A 19,613-nucleotide genomic window follows, 5' to 3' on the forward strand; every position below is an offset into this window, starting at 1 on the left:
AGGGACCACCAAACGCAGCACTGCCCAAACATGAATCAAGGAACATGAAAGGCACTGCAGACTACTTCAACCAGAGAAGTCAGCCATAGCAGAGCACCTGATGAACCAACCTGGACACAGCAGATTATCTGAGAACACAGAAATGCTGGACCACTCCAACAACCACCATATCAGACTACACAGAGAAGGCATTGAAATACACAAGCATGTGGACAATTTCAACAGAAAGGAGGAAACCATGAAAATGAACAAAATCTGGCTACCAGTCTTAAAAAACTCTAAAATTAGAACAGCACAACAACAGAGAGGAAACAAACAAGGACATCTAATCACCTCTCAACAAAAGATTGCTCCATGCACAGTCAGCCCATTGTATGCTAATCAAGGTGGTCAGTTGAAACATTCACACCTAGCTCCAGCAGACAAGAGTCCTTTGTCCCACCCTGGTCATTCCACAGATATATAAACCCTTTTTCCTAGTTCCAACAGACCTCATTACCTCTGAGGATGGAAACAGATGGAAACAGTTCTTTTTAGCCTTTTGGATTTGAAGTCCAAGAATCTCTGGCCATTGTCCATGTTGGCTGAGTTTCTGGGAGCGGCAGTCCAATCCTCTGGAAGATCAAAGATGGAGAACACTCAATCCAGGTTTGGACTTCTCCAACTTGCATTCTGGGTTGTCCATTATGGCCATGCGATTGCCTCATGACACACTTCACAGACACTTACTTGCTTCTGGAAGTCTGTTGGTGATTTGCACTTGCATAACTGGCCATTTACACAATCAGTTGGTCTTTTTATTAGCTTGTATGAGACCTTAGAATCATAGAATCATGGAGTTGGAAGAGACCTCATGGGCCATCCAGTCCAACCCCCTGCCATGAAGCAGGATATTGCATTCAAAGCACCCTGAACAGATGGCCATCCAGCCTCAGTTTAAAAGCTTCCAAAGACGTAGCTTCCACCATACTCCAGGACAGAGAGTTCCACTGCTGAACGACTCTCACAGTCAGGAAGTTCTTCCTAATGTTCAGATGGAATCTCCTTTCTTGTAGTTTGAAGCAACTGCTCCATTGCGTCCTAGTCTCCAGGGCAGTGGAAAACAAGCTTGCTCCCTCCTCTCTGTGACTTCCTCTCTCATATTTATACATGTCTCCTCTCAGCCTTCTCTTCTTTGATAGAAGCTTTCCCGTGGGTTCAGGAATATATCCAATGGAGGCAGAGCCCATCAGCCCCAGTTCCTTCACAATATCTGTATTACACACCTTACCACATTCAACAGGACCTCGTCCATATTTAGCAGGCCTTTTCCCAAAGGTAGTGCCATAGTTTCAAGCATCATCGACATAACTCAAATAAATGTCAAATTAGATTCTCTGTTTTACTTCAGTTTGTTGGAGTTCAAGGAGATAAATGGTGATAAAATGTCCATGAAATAATCACTTCTGTAATGAAGAACACATGTGGAGGTTAGATGTTTATTAAATTGTTCCAGGAATGTCTACTTTTGAACAATGCCTCATTTTATTGTGTATATTTGTGCTTCTCTGTGTTTCCTCTTTCTGTCTCTCTCCTAGACCACCCACAATGATCTGAATTGAGCGGAAAGCATGCTTTCTATTCAAAACTTGCATACAAGGGCTAATATCCAAAAGCCAACATCCTCTCAGAAGGTCACTCCAGGCCTGCTTGATAAGCTTGCATGATTCCGTAGAAGACGTCAACAAGTCCAAGGAGACAATGAAAGTCCATAGCAATAGGTCCATCTGTAGCTATTGGCTACTGGGCCAGTCTTACTGTTGGACAGTAGGGCTGGGCGGTTTCGTTCGTTAATTTCGTAATTCGTTAAAAAAATCGTTAATTTTCCAATTACAAAACGATAACGAACCAGTCTGGAGTAATTTTTTAAAAAACGAATTTTTAAATCGTTTTGTAAATGTTTTGTATTTCATTATTGTGTTCGTTTCGTTATCGTTTTGAGGTCGTTTCGTTATTATTTCTGCATGTCTGGGGCAAGTTTTATAGTTGTTTTCGGTTTTCTAAGGGTTTTTATAGTTGTTTTTGGTTTAATTAAGCCCATTTAATTAAGCCCTGTCCCATTTGGAGGGTTTTTAGCGTATTGCGCGGTCGCGTCTGCCATTAACGAATCGATTCGTTATTGTTTCGGAAATCGATTCGTTATTGTTTTGTAATTTTTTCACATTTACGAAATTTCGTAAATATCGAACTTTTTAAAATAAAAATTTTGTAATTATTTTAAATAACAAAACGCAAAAACCCCCCAAAAACGAATCGATTTTAGAAACAAATTTTTCCGTTGTTACCCAGGCCTATTGGACAGAATGAAGCAATTACCTTATAGTCAGATGGCCTGGATGGGCAAAGTGTCAAAAACATTAGATTGTGATCCTTTCTTGGTGTTACTTTGAAGAAAATGGAAAGTAGAGTTAATTCTAAGTAAAGGTAACTACTTGAAAATATCTATATAATTTGTTTGTTGTTAAAAACAATTTTCCAAATGTATTGTCGAAGGCTTTCATGGCCAGCATCACTGGGTTGTTGTAGGTTTTTTTCGGGCTATATGGCCATGTTCTAGAGCAGTGGTTCTCAACCTGGGGTCCCCAGATGTTTCTGGCCTACAACTCCCAGAAATCCCAGCCACTTTACCAGCTGTTAGGATTTCTGGGAGTTGAAGGCCAAAAACATCTGGGGACCCCAGGTTGAGAACCACTGTTCCCGAGGCATTCTCTCCTGAGAAGTCAGCCATAGCAGAGCACCTGATGAACCAACCTGGACACAGCATATTGTTTGATAACACAGAAATGTTGGACCACTCCAACAACCACCATGTCAGACTACACAGAGAAGCCATTGAAATCCACAAGCATGTGGACAATTTCAACAGAAAGGAGGAAACCATGAAAATGAACAAAATCTGGCTACCAGCATTAAAAAAAACTCTAAAATTAAAATTACAACAGCAAAACAACAGAGAGGAAAAAATCAGGGACATCTAATCACCTCTCAACAAAAGATTGCTCCAGGCACCAACAAGCCACACCAAACAACTGCCAGGCCATCAAATGCTAATCAAGGTGGTCAGTTGAAACATTCACACCTAGCTCCAACAGACAAGAGTTCTTTGTCCCACCCTGGTCATTCCACAGATATATAAACCCATTTTCCTAGTTCCAACAGACCTCAATACCTCTGAGGATGCTTGCCATAGATGCAGGTGAAATGTCAGGAGAGAATGCCTCTAGAACATGGGCATATAGCCCAAAGAAAACTACAACAACCCAATTTTCCAAATACTGGTCTTCCATCTAAAACTATTAAATTAAGGCTTTCTCATTCACTCCCTGGCATTTAGTGACTGTTCCAAGTTTTAGTCCAAACTTTAAGAGAGGTATCCAAAGTACTGGGCTATCTCCCAAGTAGGTCCAGCACCTCCAACAGCTCTTTAAAGCTTGCAATGGATTCACTGCACTACTGATGGATCTGTAACTGGTTAAGTGAACTAACCCAGAGGGTGATTCTCCCCAATGCTTCCTCTTCATCCTGGAAAGAAGTGATGACTGGAGTGCCACAAGCAGAGTTCCGTCCTGGGCCCAGTTCTGTTCTGGATCTCCATGAATGACTCAGATGATCATCAAGTTTGCAGATGGGACCATATTTGGGAGGGAGAGCCAATACCCCAGAAGACAGGAGCAGAATTCAAAATGTTCTTAGCAGATTAGAGAGATGATTGGCCAAAACTAACACAATGAAGTTCAACAATGACAAATGCAAGATTTGCCACTTAGGCAGAAAAAACAAAATGCAAAGATACAGAATGGGGGATGCGTGGCTCGAGAGCAGTACGTGTGAAAATGATCTTGGAGTCCTTGTGGACAAACATCTTGCCCTTGGTTGGCCCCTCTTCCTTTTTCCTTCCATTTTCCCCAGCATAATTGCCTTCTCTAAGCTTTCCTTTCTTCTCATGATGTGGCCAAAGTACTTAATCTTGGCCTCCACTATTCTTCCCTCCGATGAGCAGCCAGGCTTTATTTCCTGAAGTATGGATTTGTTGGATCTTCTCACAGTCCAAGACACTCTCAGAACTTTCTTCCAACACCACAGTTCAAAAGCATCTCTCTTCCTTCGCTCAGCCTTCTTTATGGTCCAACTCTCACATCCGTAGGTGACTATGGGGACTATGCTTTAACTATGCGGATCTTGGTTGCCAGTGTGATGTCTCTACTCTTCACTATTTTATCGAGATTGGATATTGCTCTCCTCCCAAGAAGTAAGCATCTTCTGATTTCCTGCCTGCAGCCTGCGTCTGCAGTCATCTTTGCACCTAGAAATACAAAGTATATGGTTTATACTATATGTTAATGTTTTAACTATATTTTATATTGTTGGGGGCACTGAGCTATGCTGATTGTAAGTTGCCTTCGGGCTGAGAGAGGCAGTATATAAATATGGTAAATAAATAAATAATAATTAAATAATGCTATGATTCTATGAATAAATGTTGAAGGCAAGGAAGAAGATCATAACCTGAACCCAATTGAAGTATATCCATTGAACCTTATTGGACTTGCCTACATGTTTACGCATTTGGCAACTGATTATTATTATTATTATTATTATTTATTAAACTTTATTTGTACCCCGCTAGCATCTCCCGAAGGACTCGATGCGGCTTACAAAGGCCAAGGCCTCAACACACAATACAACAATACAACAATACAAAACCTAGGCAAATTAAAAACAATTAGAGGAATCTAAACAACAAGCAATGAACAATCCACTAAGACACAATAAAACTGGGCCGGGCCAGAGTAAGGGTACAAGAGTTAAAAGTGCTGATGTGACAGGTGGAATATGAGGCTTATGGGCAAGTGCAGTGTGCGGTGTGCAGCGGTCTTAGCTTTAATAAAGTGCTTCTGGGACTTGGTATTGGAGGTTTCCTATTCGGGAAAGGCACATTGGAACAGCCAGGTCTTCAAGTTCTTTCTGAAGACTGCCAATGTAGGGGCCTATCTAATATCTTTGGGGAGGGTGTTCCAGAGTCGGGGGGCCACCACGGAAAAGGCCCTGTCTCGTGTCTCCACCAAACGCGCTTGCGACGCAGGTGGGATCACGAGCAGGGCCTCTCCAGATGAACGAAGAGAGCGTGTGGGTTCGTAGACGGAGATGCCATCATGCAGGTAGGCTGGTGGTCCCAAACCGTTCAGGGCTTTGTAGGTAAGCACCTGCACCTTAAATTGGGCTCAGTAGATAAACGGCAGCCAGTGGAGCTCCTTAAACAGGAGGGTTGACCTCTCTGTGTAAGGAGCACCAGTTAACATCCTGGCTGCTGCTCGTTGGACCAGTTGGAATTTCCGAGCCATTTTCAAGGGCAGCCCCACGTAGAGCGCATTACAGTAATCCACCCTAGAGGTGACCAAGGCATGGACCACTCCAGCCAGATCAGCCTTCGCGAGGTACGGTCGCAGCTGGCGCACGAGTCTTAATTGTGCGAAAGCCCTCCCGGACACCGCCGATGCCTGAGCCTCAAGCGTAAGTGATGAGTCCAGGAGGACTCCCAAACTGCAGACCTGTGGCTTCAGGGGGAGTGTAACCCCGTCCAACACAGGTTGCCACCCTATACCCCCGGTCAGGTTTGCGATCAACAGGCTTACTCTTCTCAGTTTGTAGCCATGAGGCGTCAGATGGGCCAATGCCTTTTTTCTTTCGATACTGGCACCCCTAGCCATTGAGTGTGGTCTGAAGTCATTGCATCAGTTGAACCATTGATAATCCAACCCGAGCAATGATTGTGGAGGAAATGAATCCTAAACATGAGCCAACAATGTGATGTGGTGGCAAAAAAAGCCAATGGGATTTTGGCCTGCATCAATAGGAGCATAGTGTCTAGATCTAGGGAAGTAATGCTACCCCTCTATTCTGTTTTGGTTAGACCACATCTGGAATATTGTGTGCAATTCTGGGCACCACAATTCAAGAGAGATATTGACAAGCTGGAATGTGTCCAGAGGAGAGCGACTAAAATGATAAAATGTCTGGAGAACAAGCCCTATGAGGAGCGGCTTAAGGAGCTGGGCATGTTCAGCCTGAAGAAGAGAAGGCTGAGAGGGGATATGATAGCCATGTATAAATATGTGAGAGGAAGCCACAGGGAGGAGGGAGCAAGCTTGTTTTCTGCTTCCCTGGAGACTAGGACGCAATGGAACAAATGGCTTCAAACTACAAGAGAGAAGATTCCTTCTGAACATGAGGAAGAACTTCCTGACTGTGAGAGCCGTTCAGCAGTGGAACTCTCTACCCCGGAGTGTGGTGGAGGCTCCTTCTTTGGAAGCTTTTAAACAGAGGCTGGATGGCCATCTGTCAGGGGTGATTTGAATGCAATATTCCTGCTTCTTGGCAGGGGGTTGGACTGGATGGCCCATGAGGTCTCTTCCAACTCTTTGATTCTATGATTCTATGATTCTGCTTTTGAAGAGGTCTCTGATCTCTTCTGTCCACAAACACCCTCCCCTCCTACCTTGCATCTGTATTGAATAACTTTACACCTCAAGCACAATAGAGTCCGAAACCTTGATGGGCAGAGGTCCATGAAGTAATGATTTTCTCAGCAGCAGAGCAAGTGCGTTAAACGTCTAAAGTGGCGCCAATGGCTTGTTGGTTTAACAACAGTCTATCAGGCCACAGACAGCCTTATCGAGGCCACTTGTCTGGGACGCTGCCTTATCTGATCGCCCTTGACTCAGCTGTTTCATAGATGCTTCTCCACTTACCTCCAACAAGCCATGTAACCCCCAAAACGACACACTGTTTGGGCTTTTAGGGATTGAGTGGACAAGAAGGGAGGGGAAGCGAGAAGGAAGAATGATAAATAAAGTTGAACCGAAAGGTTTAGAAGGTGCAACCGATGCCAGGTAGTGACGGAGATAAGGCGCTCTCAGACAAGTTGGAAGGCAGTGATACTCCATTCACGCTTCAAGGACGCAACAGGGTGGTGCACACAGGTTACCGGCATTGCAACAGGTGTCCTCAGGTTTCTCGGATGACATGGGCTGATACCACAATCAGATGCTTGGCTCATGGTGTCAATGTTTAAACAAGGGACAGGAAAAGGAGCCATTGTCCACACTGCAAAGCGAGCCAGATCAGATTAGGTGCTGTCATTATTCCATGTTAACCGGCAGCTCCGGAGAAATGTTCTGCGTGTCGAATGCCAGCAGAGATGGAGATCGCAAGCCTGCAAATGCAAAGGGGAGCTGTGCTGATCATATCCTGTGGAAACTCAGTTCTATGTGGCTTTCGATTGTCTTTTTTTCCCTTTTTTTCTGCTAAATTGCCTTTTTTTAAAAAAATAAGACAAAACAAACATCTTTGATTGAAGAAACCTGTCTTCTTGAAGCCTTTCATAGAAATGTATTTTTGTGTTGTTTAGGTGGGAAGGCAACCATGTCATCTCAGGAGCAGGGTGAATTCCAATTTTGAAGGAATAGTTTTACTCCCTATTTTAAAGGAGTTCTCCAGTGATTTATTTCTTTATTTACAGTATTTATATTCCTCCCTTCTCACCCCGCAGGGGATGCAGGGTGGATTACAATGCACACATACATGGCAAACATTCAATGCTATTACACATACAACATACATAGACAGACACAGAGGCAATTTATTTATTTATTTATTTATTACTTGCACTTATTGACCGCCACTCTCAGCCCTAGGGCGACTCGTGGCGGTGAACAACAACATAGAAAAGACAGTGTACAGTAAGTCACGACAGTACATACAAACTACTTCTACATAACATATACTTATGCTAAAAATCCGCTTCGTCAAATCCTGGGGTCATAGTTGATTTCATAGTCATAGTCCATTCCAGTATCGTTCCAATGATAAACACTCAGTTGAAGGCCTGCTCGAAGAGCCATGTTTTCAGGCTCCTACGAAAGGCCATCAAGGAGGGCGCCTGTCTAACTTCAACAGGGAGGGTGTTCCACAGCCGGGGGGCCACCACCGAGAAGGCCCGCTCTCTCGTCCCCGCCAATTTAACATTCCAGTTTTCCACCTTCATGAGGGTATGCTTGATTCCGGCCATAAGGGGAGCTGCCAGTTCACTGTCTATTTGTGGCACCGAGTTCTTGATGGAGTACTTTCTCATTCTTACGCACGCTGCTGGAAAGTTTTTTTATGGTGTCGTAAATAAGTAAAATTAGCCTCTCCGCATAAAGCAGTAACTAAATTTTCTACCTAACAGATGCAACTGTCTTTCGGGCTGCATAGGTCAACAGCAAGCTAGACTATTAATGGTCAGGAGCTTACTCCATCCCGGGCTGGTTTCAAAGTTATGACCTGTAGTGATTGAATGCAGCTGGCTACAGCCTGGTCCTTGATCTGAAATCTATTCCCTAAATTGATTCAGCAGCTTGGATAGCTCCTCCAAAGTTTAGATTAAAATCTCAAATGGATACACTATTCCAATCTGTAATATCAGATCAATACATATTGATATCTATCTATCTATCTATCTATCTATCTATCTATCTATTTGGGGGTTCGTTCTCATTTCCATTTCTAAGTCAAAGACCTGGCATTGTCCGTAGACACCTCCAAGGTCATGTGGTTGACATGACTGCATGGAGTGCTGTTAGTGTTAACTTATCTATTGATCTACTGACATTTGCATGTATTTGAACTGCTAGGTTGGCAGAAGCTGGGCCTAACATCAGGAGCTCACTCTGCTCCCTGGATTTGAACCGGCGACCTTTCCGTCACCAAGTTTAGCTGCACAGTGGTTGAACCCTCTGCATCACGTGGGCTCCAATTAAAAGTATACAAATATACAAACATTAAAATAGGGTTAAATATAAACAAGGAGCTCCTGGTGGTGCAGTGGGTTAAAGCACTGAGCTGCTGAGCTTGTTGACCGAAAGGTTGCAAGTTCGATTCCGGGGAGTGGCGTGAGCTTCCGCTGTCAGCCCTAGCTTCTGCCAACCTAGCAATTTGAAAACATGCAAATGTGAGTAAATCAATAGGTTCCGCTCCAGTGGGAAGATAACGGCGCTCCAGCTCCATGGAGTTGGCCGAACAGGGCATAGGGTTACAGCCTGTGTTGGATGGGGTTTCACTCCCCCTGAAGACGCAGGTTCGCAGCTTGGGTGTGATCCTGGACTCATCGCTGAGCCTGGAACCCCAGGTTTCAGCGGTGACCAGGGGAGCATTTGCACAGATAAAACTTGTGCGCCAGCTGCGCCTGTACCTTGGGAAGTCTGTCTTGGCCACGGTAGTCCATGCTCTGGTTACATCCCGCCTAGATTACTGCAACGCTCTCTACGTGGGGTTGCCTTTGAAGACAGCTCGGAAGCTTCAACTAGTCCAATGCTCGGCAGCCATGATTCTAACAGGAGCGGAACGTAGGGAGCATACAACCCCCTGTTGCGCCAACTCCACTGGCTACCAATTTGCTACCGAGCTCAATTCAAAGTGCTGGCGTTGACCTTTAAAGTCCTAAACGGTTCCGGCCCAAGCTACCTATCTGTCCACATCTCGGCCTATGAACCCACCAGGACTTTGAGATCTTCCGGGGAGGCCCTGCTCTCGATCCCGCCAGCTTCACAAGCACGGCTGGCGGGGACGAGAGATAGGGCCTTCTCAGTGGTGGCTCCCTGGCTGTGGAACACCCTTCCCATAGACATTAGATTAGCACCATCTCTAATGATATTCCGCAAAAAAGTAAAGATCTGTGCAGGTGTTCGAATAATTAGTGCAATGACTGGTAATGACATAGGAATGGAACAACGGATGACGAATCTGGATCATGTTTTTTAGTGATGAGATGCTAGTGAACAGTTATTATAGTAATTGTGTACTAACTGTGTATTAGATTAAGTTATTAACTGTTTTTATATTGGTGCATTGAATTTTGCTGTGTCCTGTGTTTTGTGAACCGCTGTGAGTCGCCTCCGGGCTGAGAACAGCGGTATAGAAGTAAAGCAAATAAATAAATAAATAAATAAATGCAGTCATGCCGGCCACATGAACTTGGAGGTGTCTGCGGACAATGCCGGCTCTTTCGCTTAGAAATGGAGATGAGCACCAGAGTCCCAGAGTCAGATATGACTGGACTTAATGTCAGGGGACAACCTTTACCTTTACCTTTACCTAAATATAAACAGGATTTTAAAATTCCCAGTTAAAAACCATTAACACAAATTCAGAGTTCAAAACCACAAGAGCAATGGCCTGGGTTGAATAAGAGCTGTTGGGGACTTGTAGAAGTGACTCTGTGCCGACACACCTCAGAATGCCCTGCTGGCCATGCCAAACTTGGGCTCCTCCGTATGTATTTTGCCAGGATTTGGAGGGCATGTAGTTTACTAACAGATCAATTGCCTAGTCATAAGCTGTGCAACTCCGGGCCGAGGGGGATGACGGGCGGAAAAGAGAGCTAAAGATCCGTGTGATCCCTGGAAAAAACAACAAGACAAGAAATGTTACAGTGTTGAAGCAGATAATGATATCTTTCTCCCCCCTCTGAACAAAAGTAGCTGCATTTTGAACTGTACAGCCCTGGAAGGCTTTCCTCCTTTATGGCTATGAAGCCACAGATAGCTTTTTCTGTGTGTGGTTTCTCACATCCCGGCTACAGAGAGGGCCTTTTCCCTACCAAATATACCCCACAGGCTTCTTTGTGTTAGCACTTCAAAGGTACAGATCTCTTTTAAACATCCTTCTTTTCTGACAACTGGCGGCTCTGATCTGGAAGTTGCAATTGACTAAAACTGAGAGATGTGATCATCTGGAGTTTTCACTTCCACCACGATTCCGAGCAATAAAAGCGGCGATTACCTTTGATACAGCTAACGATGTTACCAAGATAGCAGACATTCCAGCTGGTTAATTTAATTTCCAAGGCTGATGATATCATTTCATGGCTGGAGATTTATTTGTATGGGTTTGTTTCCCTATGAAAGAGGAAGGAAAGGAGGGAGGAAGGGAGGGAAGAAGGAAGGGTGTTGTAATGACATGGGCTTCCTTTTGTACTGACCGTTGACAATATTGAATTTTACTTTCTGGGTACTGCTACCACTGATGTGAATGCTGGGCCCATTTCTTGCTTCAGAGCAGGATACGGAGTTCAGATTGCTATGGTCTTGATACAGGGAAGTCATGCTACCCCTCTATTCTGCCTTGGTTAGTCCACATTTGGAATACTATGTCCAATTCTGGGCACCACGATTAAAGAGAGATATTGACAAGCTGGAATGTGTCCAGAGGAGGGTGACTAAAATGATCAAGGGTCTGGAAAACAAGCCCTATGGGGAGCGGCTTAAAGAGCTGGGCATTTTTTAGCCTGCAGAAGAGAACACTGAGAGGAGACAGACTGAGGGCTATGTATAAATATGTGAAAAGAAGTCATATTATTTAATATTATTTATTTCAAATATTTGTACCTTGGAGCCCCTGGTGCCGCAATGGGTTAAAGCGCTGAGCTGCTGAGCTTGTTGACTGAAAGGTCGCAGGTTCAATTCCGGTGAACGGCATGAGCTTCCGCTGTCTGCCCTAGCTTCTGCCAACCTAGCAGTTCGAAAACATGCAAATGTGAGTAGATCAATAGGCACCACTCCGGCGGCAAAGTAACGGTGCTCCATGCAGTCATGCCGGCCACATGACCTTGGAGGTGTCTATGGACAACACTGGCTCTTCAGCTTAGAAATGGACATGAGAACCACACTCCAGAGTCAGACATGTCAGGGGACAAACTTTACCTTTTACAAGGGGTATTTTTTTAAGTAAGGTCCGTTGGAACATAAGTACACAACGAAAGTTTATTTCAAAAAAGTAAATTTATTTTCAGAAAGTACATACTTCACTCTATTTTTCGACATAGTTGCCAAGTTTGTTCAAACACTTATCATACCTCTGAACCAATTTTAAAATACCCTCTTCATAAAAACCTGCCACCTGCTCCGATAACCAAATCGTCTGTAATCAAAGAAGGGCGACCAGAGCGGTCCTCATCATGGACGTTGTCACGGCCCTCTTTGAATTTCCATACCCACTTACGCACTTTGCTTTCACTCATAACAGTATCACCGTACACTTCACAAATCTGTCGATGAATTTCTGCAGCAGGCAGGTTCCTTGCTCACAAAAACCGCATCACTGAGCGAACTTCACATGCGGCGGGTGAGTTGATCGTCTTAAACATTTTTAAAGCACAGAACAGAACCGTACAGGTTAGCTACTGAGTGGAAACTGAGCACAGTTGTTCCCGAGGCATGCCGGTACACGACACATGCGCGCGTTGCAGTATGCACGCGAACTACTAGTGTCTACAACAAAACGGACCTTACTTAAAAAATACCCCTCGTATTTGTACCTCGCCCTTCTCTACCCCCGAAGGGGGACTCAGGGTGGCTTACAGCCAGCAACAATTCAATGCCCCACCTATAAAACAAATAAACAACAGTTACATAGTAAGTTAAACATTTAAATTAGATTAAAACCATTTAAGATAGTACAAATTGAATTAGTTGGCATGTCAAGTCCACATTCTACAATCAACAACTTAATCCGAAGCCTGTCCATAGTCCATTTTCCATAGCATTGTCGTCATTTCTATTGTCAGCCTGCTATCCGAATGCCTGGTCCCATAGCCACATCTTCAACTTTTTCCTGAAGGAAAGGAGGGAAGCCATTGACCTAATTTTGCTGGGGAGCGAATTCCACAAGCGAGGGGGGGAGAGCACCGCTGAGAAAGCCCTGTCTCTCATTCCCGCCAAGCGCATTTGCAATGAAGGTGGGATTGAGAGCAGGGTCACCCCAGAAGATCGTAAGTTTCGAGGTGGGACATAGGGGGAGATAAGTTCGGACAAGTAAGCTGTAAGTCATAGGGAGGAATTTTGTATTTTCTCTGTTTGTTTGCTTTGTTCTGTTAGAAATGTAATATAATAGACTGGCTGCCCTGACACGAGAAATAAATAAAATAGGGAGGAGGGAGCAAGCTTGTTTTCTGCTGCCCTAGAGACTAGGACTTCAAACTACAGGAAAGGAGATTCCACCTGAACATTAGGAAGAACTTTCTGACTGTGAGAGCTGTTCAGCAGTGGAACTCTCTACCCGAAGTATGGTGGGGGCTCCTTCTATGAAGGCTTTTAAACAGAGGCTGGATGGCCATTTGTTGGGGGTGCTTTAAATGTGAAATTGTCCTACTTCTTGGCAGGGGGTTGGACTGGATGGCCCACGAGGTTTCTTCCAACTCTATGATTCTATGGTCACCTTAGTGGATGAGCTCCATTTGAACTTTGCTGGGGGAATAGGTTCTGATTCCCTTTGAGATGGAAACCTTTGGGTCAATGTAATGGTCTCTTGTGGCCTCCATACCAGTGGGTTGATGCTCTGGGTTTCAGACTGAACCTTCAAGGTATTCCAGATAAATTCAGCACCTTGGACAGCTTGTAAAATGCAAGGGAAACCCCTGAACAGATGCACAACCCCACCAAATGGGAACCATAATAAATCACCGTTGACCAAATGTAACAATTGTAAACAATGATCATACTCTGTTTGGTTATCTGGAAGCATTCCTTCGAAATAAGTGGATTTAAGGCCAATACCAATGACGGCTCTTTAGCCTGACCTTTCTTAGAGCTTGAAAACACTGCCTTTGGTAGTTAAGAGCTTTCTTATTGTTTTGTCCTCAAACCAGAGTGGAGCTGCATGATCCAGAAACATGTCAAAATGTCAATTTTACTACCTATTGGGTAGGCACTGTCCCGGTTTTTATTTGATTGAGTTTTGACCCCTTCGTCGCTTAAAAAAAAGCCAAAGGAAAGAAACTCTCTTTGTTACTTGAACATGTATCCACAAGGGCAGATCAATAGCTCAAGTGGGAACTTTGTGACTAGCAAAGCAATTCAACCAATCTTCCTTTCTCCCCTTGTAAAGGGAGAAGGAACACAAATGGGATCAATCAAACTGAGAGGATGGGAAGTATCAGAAGGAGCCAACGTCTCCCACAGGTTCTTTGCATCCAGGGAGACCTTTTGCTTTGGGGAAAAGAGAAGGCTGGCCCAGTGCCATTTTCCATATTAGAAAAGACAACTGGTAGGCTAGTCTAGTGATCTGGTCAGTACTTACTTATTTACTTACTTAGGCAATCCCTCGTAGCCTGAGGATGATGGTCCTCCAAGTCTGGTGTCTTGGTGGTGAGTCTGTGGAGCCCTATTATTGATCTGTATGTTCTCCTGCAGTGAGGACACCGGTTTCCAGGTGGAAGGTGGTCCCAGTCAAGGTTGGCTTGACATGCCTTCCTCTTGGCATGTTTCTCCCTTTTGCCCTCCATTCATGCCTCTTCGAATTCTGTAGCACTGCTGGTCACAGCTGATCTCCGGTTAGAGCACCCAAGGACCAGGGCTTTCCATTTCTCGGTGTCTCTGCCGGTTTTTGAGGTTGACTTTAAGTTCATCTTTTAATCCCTTTTTCTGTCCAGCAATGTTACATTTCCCGTTCTTGAGTTGGAAGGATAGTGATTGGGCATTTGGACAGTACCACAACATCAGAAGAACATAGACTATGCATCATATCAAGAGAGAGAATTTCCTGCTTCTGGGATTTTCTGAGGGCCAAATTAATTAGAATCCTCTAAGGCTGTGTGAGTGATTAAAACTATGTTGTTAGCGAAGCCTTGGTTAAACCACACCTGAAATATTGTGTCAAATTCTAGGCACCACAATTGAAGAGAGATATTGGCAAGCTGGAAAGTGTCCAGAGGAGGGTGACTAAAATGATCAAGGGTCTGGAGAACAAGCCCTATGAGGAGCAGCTTAAAGAGCATGTTTAGCCTGAAGAAGAGAATGTTGAGAGGAGATATGATAGCCATGTATAAATATGTGAGAGGAAGCCACAGGGAGGAGGGAGCAAGCTTGTTTTCCGCTGCCCTGGAAACTAGGACGCAGAACAATGGCTTCAAACTACAGGAAATGAGATTCCATCTGAACATGAGGAAGAACTTCCTGACTGTGAGAGCCATTCAGCAGTGGAACTCTTTGCACCGGAGTGTGGTGGAGGCTCCTTCTTTGGAGGTTTTCAAACAGAGGCTGGATGGCCATCTGTCGGGGGTGCTTTGAATGCAATATTCCTGCTTCTTGGCAGAATGGGGTTGGACTGGATGGCCCATGAGGTCTCTTCCAACTCTATGATTCTATGATTCTAAGCCTGTGCCCATTGACTGGTATACCTTTGTCCAACAGTATTACAGTCTCCTATTACACTTTCCAGAGCAGCAGAAAAAAAGTTTAAGTGAGATGGGATCACCTTGGCATACACCTTTTATGCAGGTATAGCAATTCCTCATTTGAAAGGCATTAGCATTGTTGTACATCTACTACAGCATGCTTGGATATTTTTTTTGTTGTGTCAGGAGCGACCTGAGAGACTGCAAGTCGCTTCTGGTGTGAGAGAATTGGCCGTCTGCAAGGACGTTGCCCAGGGGATGCCCGGATGATTTGATGTTTTATCATCCTTGTGGGAGGCTTCTCTCATGTCCCCGCATAAGGAGCTGGAGCTGATAGAGGGAGCTCATCTGCCTCTCCCCGGATTCGAACCTGCGACCTATCGGTCTTCAGTCCTGCCGGCACAGGGGTTTATCCCACTGCGCCACCGGGGGCTCCTTCCATGCTTGGATGATGTTGATGGACTCTGTACACCTTGCTACTTCAGAAGACAAGACAGTAGGAAGTTTCAAGAAGCGTATTTTGGTTAGATATTAGATGTCTTAACTCTAAGCGATGCGTGAAAGTGGAAAGTGTGGGCTCCATTGCCTTGAAGATATGTAAGCAGAGGCTTGACAAATGCTCCTTCTGAACCCTATGATTTTATGAAATACAGAGACAAGAATACTGCCATGGGTACAAAAAAAATTGGAAAGTCCAAGTCAACTGGGTTATAGGTTTTTTCGAGCTATATGACCATGTTCTAGAGGCATTCTCTCCTGACGTTTCACCTGCATCTATTTATTTATTTATTTATTTATTTATTTAAAACATTTATATTCCGCCCTTCACACCCTGAGGGGGACTCAGGGTGGAGCACAGCATATATATGTCAAACATTCAATGCCAATACACAAATTCATATAGACATACGTAAACATTAAAACATTTATCTCAATATTAAAATACACCATTTAAAACTGTCCTAGTCATCAGCGTCAAATCTAATTGGCCTGGTAATTTTTCCTATTACTGCTTCATTGCCCTGTCCTGAAAGCTTGGTCCCACAGCCAAGTTTTTACCATCCTTCTAAAGGACAGGAGAGAGGGGGGCCAACCTGATCTCACCAGGAAGTTCCATACCTGGGGAGCAATCACCGAGAAGGCCCTGTCTCTCATCCTCACCAATCACGCCTGTGACAATGGCGGGATGGACAGAAGGGCCTCCCTGTAGGATCTTAATCTCCGCGATGGTTCATAGGGGGAGATGCATTTAGACAGGTAAATATTAGGCTTGGGCAGTTTCGTTCGTTAATTTCGTAATTCGTTATTAATTCGTATTTAAATTAGCTTACGATCCAATATTGAGCCATGCAGGAATAGTGTGAGGAGTAATTAAGATTCGAAACAATTTTTTCAATTTATTTCGTAATTATTTTGTAATTATTTCGAAATTATTTCGTAATTATTTTCGCATGTCTGGTGCAAGTTTTATAGTTGTTGTTTGTTTTATCACACCAACAGTCAACAACAGAGGGAGAGGGAAGCTTCAGAAGTTCCTCCTGTCCCATTTGGAGGTTTTTTTTAGCATATTGCGCAATCTCGTCCGCCATTAACAAATCGATTCGTAATTTTATGAAATTTCGTAAATTTTGAAATTTTTAAAAGGAAAATTTCAGAATTATTAAAAAAAATGAAATGCAAGGGCCCCCTAAGAACGAAACGAGTTTAGAACCAATTTTTTCTGTGGTTACCCAAGCCTATTAAATATGGCAAGCATGCTCAGAGGTTGTGAGGTCACAACCTCTGAGGATACTTGCCATAGATACAGGCAAAATGTCAGGAGAGAATGCCTCTAGAACATGGCCATATATCCCGAAAAAACCTACAACAACCCAGTGATTCCAGCCATGAAAGCCTTTGACAATACATCCAAGCCAACTTCTAAAAATGGACTTCAAAAGATCCGTTGGGTCTTTCCATGATCTGATATGGATAGGTTGTGGGGAGCAAGCAATATATCAGTTCCTACTGCTAAGTTACACCTAAAGGAAACCCATTGAATCAATGCTTGAATGTTGAGTTGAGACATACATAAATGTTTTCTTGTGACAAGCATTGCGCGGGGTTAAAAAAAGATGAAAGAAACCTGGACTTCATGTTTGAAATCATTGATCAAAAATATTATATCTTTCTGCTTATTCCTTGTTAACAGGTAGACAAGCCTTCAGTAGCTCTACAGCAAACAAGATGATCTGGCTGAACAGTTCAAAGGCTCTAATGGGGATTTTGATGTAATAGTATCTTTCAGCTAATTTTCTGATACTTTGTACAATGTATATGATACACTTTTCGCTTGCCAAAAGACACATGGGGGCATGTACATTCGCACTGTCCTACGGTTCCCATTGGTGAAATTAATTTGGGCTGTGGCTCAGCAAAGGTGCACAAGCAGGCACGTAGACATCTTAAAGCTCCGAATCCGTATTAAAGCCAAATCAACACCCTCTCCTTAATAAAGATATTTTTAAAAAGAAAGAAAAAGTCAGTAAAAGGGGAGAGGAAAAAAAAACAGCCCCTCTCTAAGCCTCAAAGCATAGCATTTGTGTTTGTGCTGGTTATTTCATGTCAAGGCAATTACTGTGAGGCTATTAGGAGAGATCAGGGAGGGAGAAGTGTTGTCGTGTGGGGAGGAGAGAAAACAAACCTTTAAGCAATCATGTAGAGCATGCAGAACATCTTAAAGCAGGCGGAGGAACAAAGCTGAGCACTGTCAGACTATCGATCTATTCCACAAGGTGCAGAGTCCTGTGCTGTTGTGATTGCCTTTCCTGCTGGGCTTAGAGGGGGCTGAAAGAATACAATATTGATCTGGCCCAGTTCCCAAGAAGTAACTTGCTGATAAACATTGAGTGAAGGCCAGTGGCTCTGCATCAAACTGTGGCAAAACACCGCTCAGTGTTGTGCCTCGAAGCCCCAAGCAAAGGCTCGTATGGGTATGCAGCTGCTTCGAAATGTGGAGGGGATGCCATGCCTTGGTTTGGCAACATGCCTTGGTGGTGTGCCCTTGTTGATTAGGTCTGTGGGCTCCAGTTTGGACCTTGGCCATGAAAGAGCTGCAGCAAGGTGATGCACAAATGGAAATTCCACAAGACTTCAATGGCAGGGCTGTGTCAATCTAAGAATGGTAGGTAGAAGGTGATTGTTTGCATGGAATTGTGGAGCAGGGAAGAGGATATGCTCATAACATCAGAAAGTCAGTAAACATAGAAATGAGTCAACTATTCCAATCAGTCACCACATAAGGAAACAGGGTATGTGTATTTATTTATTTATTTACTTACTTTACTTTACTTTTATTTATTTGTCGTGTCAGAACAACCAGTCAAATTATATTACATTTCTAACAGAGCAAAGCAAACAAGCAGATTACAAAATTTGTGAGTATGAGAGTTGATTAAATGTCCTTTGACCAGTATCTGGCCACTTGGAGTGCCTCTGGTGTTGCTGCAAGAAGGTCCTCCCTTGTGCATGTGGCAGGGCTCAGGGTGCATTGCAGCAGGTGGTCAGTGGTTTGCTCCTCTCCACACTCGCATATCAAGGATTCCACTTTGTAGCCCCATTTCTGAAGGTTGGCTCTGCATCTCGTGGTGCCAGAGCGCAGTCTGTTCAGTGCCTTCCAGGTCGCCCAGTCCTCTGCGTGCCCGGGGGGGGGGGGGGTCTCTCATTGGGTATCAGCCATTGGTTGAGGTTCTGGGTTTGGGCCTGCCACTTTTGGACTTTCGCTTGCTGAAGTGTTCCAGTGAGTGTCTCTGTAGATCTTAGAAAACTATTTCTAGATTTAAGTCGTTGACGTGCTGGCTGATACCCAAACAGGGGATGGGCTGGAGATGTCTCTACCTTGGTCCTTTCACTATTGGGTGCTACTTCCCGGCGGATGTCAGGTGGTGCAATACCGGCTAGACAGTGTAATTTTTCCAGTGGTGTAGGGCGCAGGCACCCTGTGATAATGTGGCATGTCTCATTAAGAGCCACATCCACTGCTTTAGTGTGGTGAGATGTGTTCCACACTGGGCATGCATACTCAGCAGCAGAGTAGCACAGCGCAAGGGCAGATGTCTTCACTGTATCTGGTTGTGATCCCCAGGTTGTGCCAGTCAGCTTTCGTATGATATTGTTTCTAGCACCCACTTTTTGCTTGATGTTCAGGCAGTGCTTCTTGTAGGTAAGAGCACGGTCCAGAGTGACTCCCAGATATTTGGGTGCGCTGCAATGCTCCAGTGGGATTCCTTCCCAGGTGATCTTCAGAGCTCGGGATGCTTGTCTGTTCTTGAGATGAAAGGCACATGTCTGTGTTTTAGATGGGTTGGGGATCAGTTGGTTTTCCCTG

This window comes from Anolis sagrei, chromosome 9 (assembly GCF_037176765.1).
Source record: "Anolis sagrei isolate rAnoSag1 chromosome 9, rAnoSag1.mat, whole genome shotgun sequence".
Lineage (NCBI taxonomy): Eukaryota > Metazoa > Chordata > Lepidosauria > Squamata > Dactyloidae > Anolis > Anolis sagrei.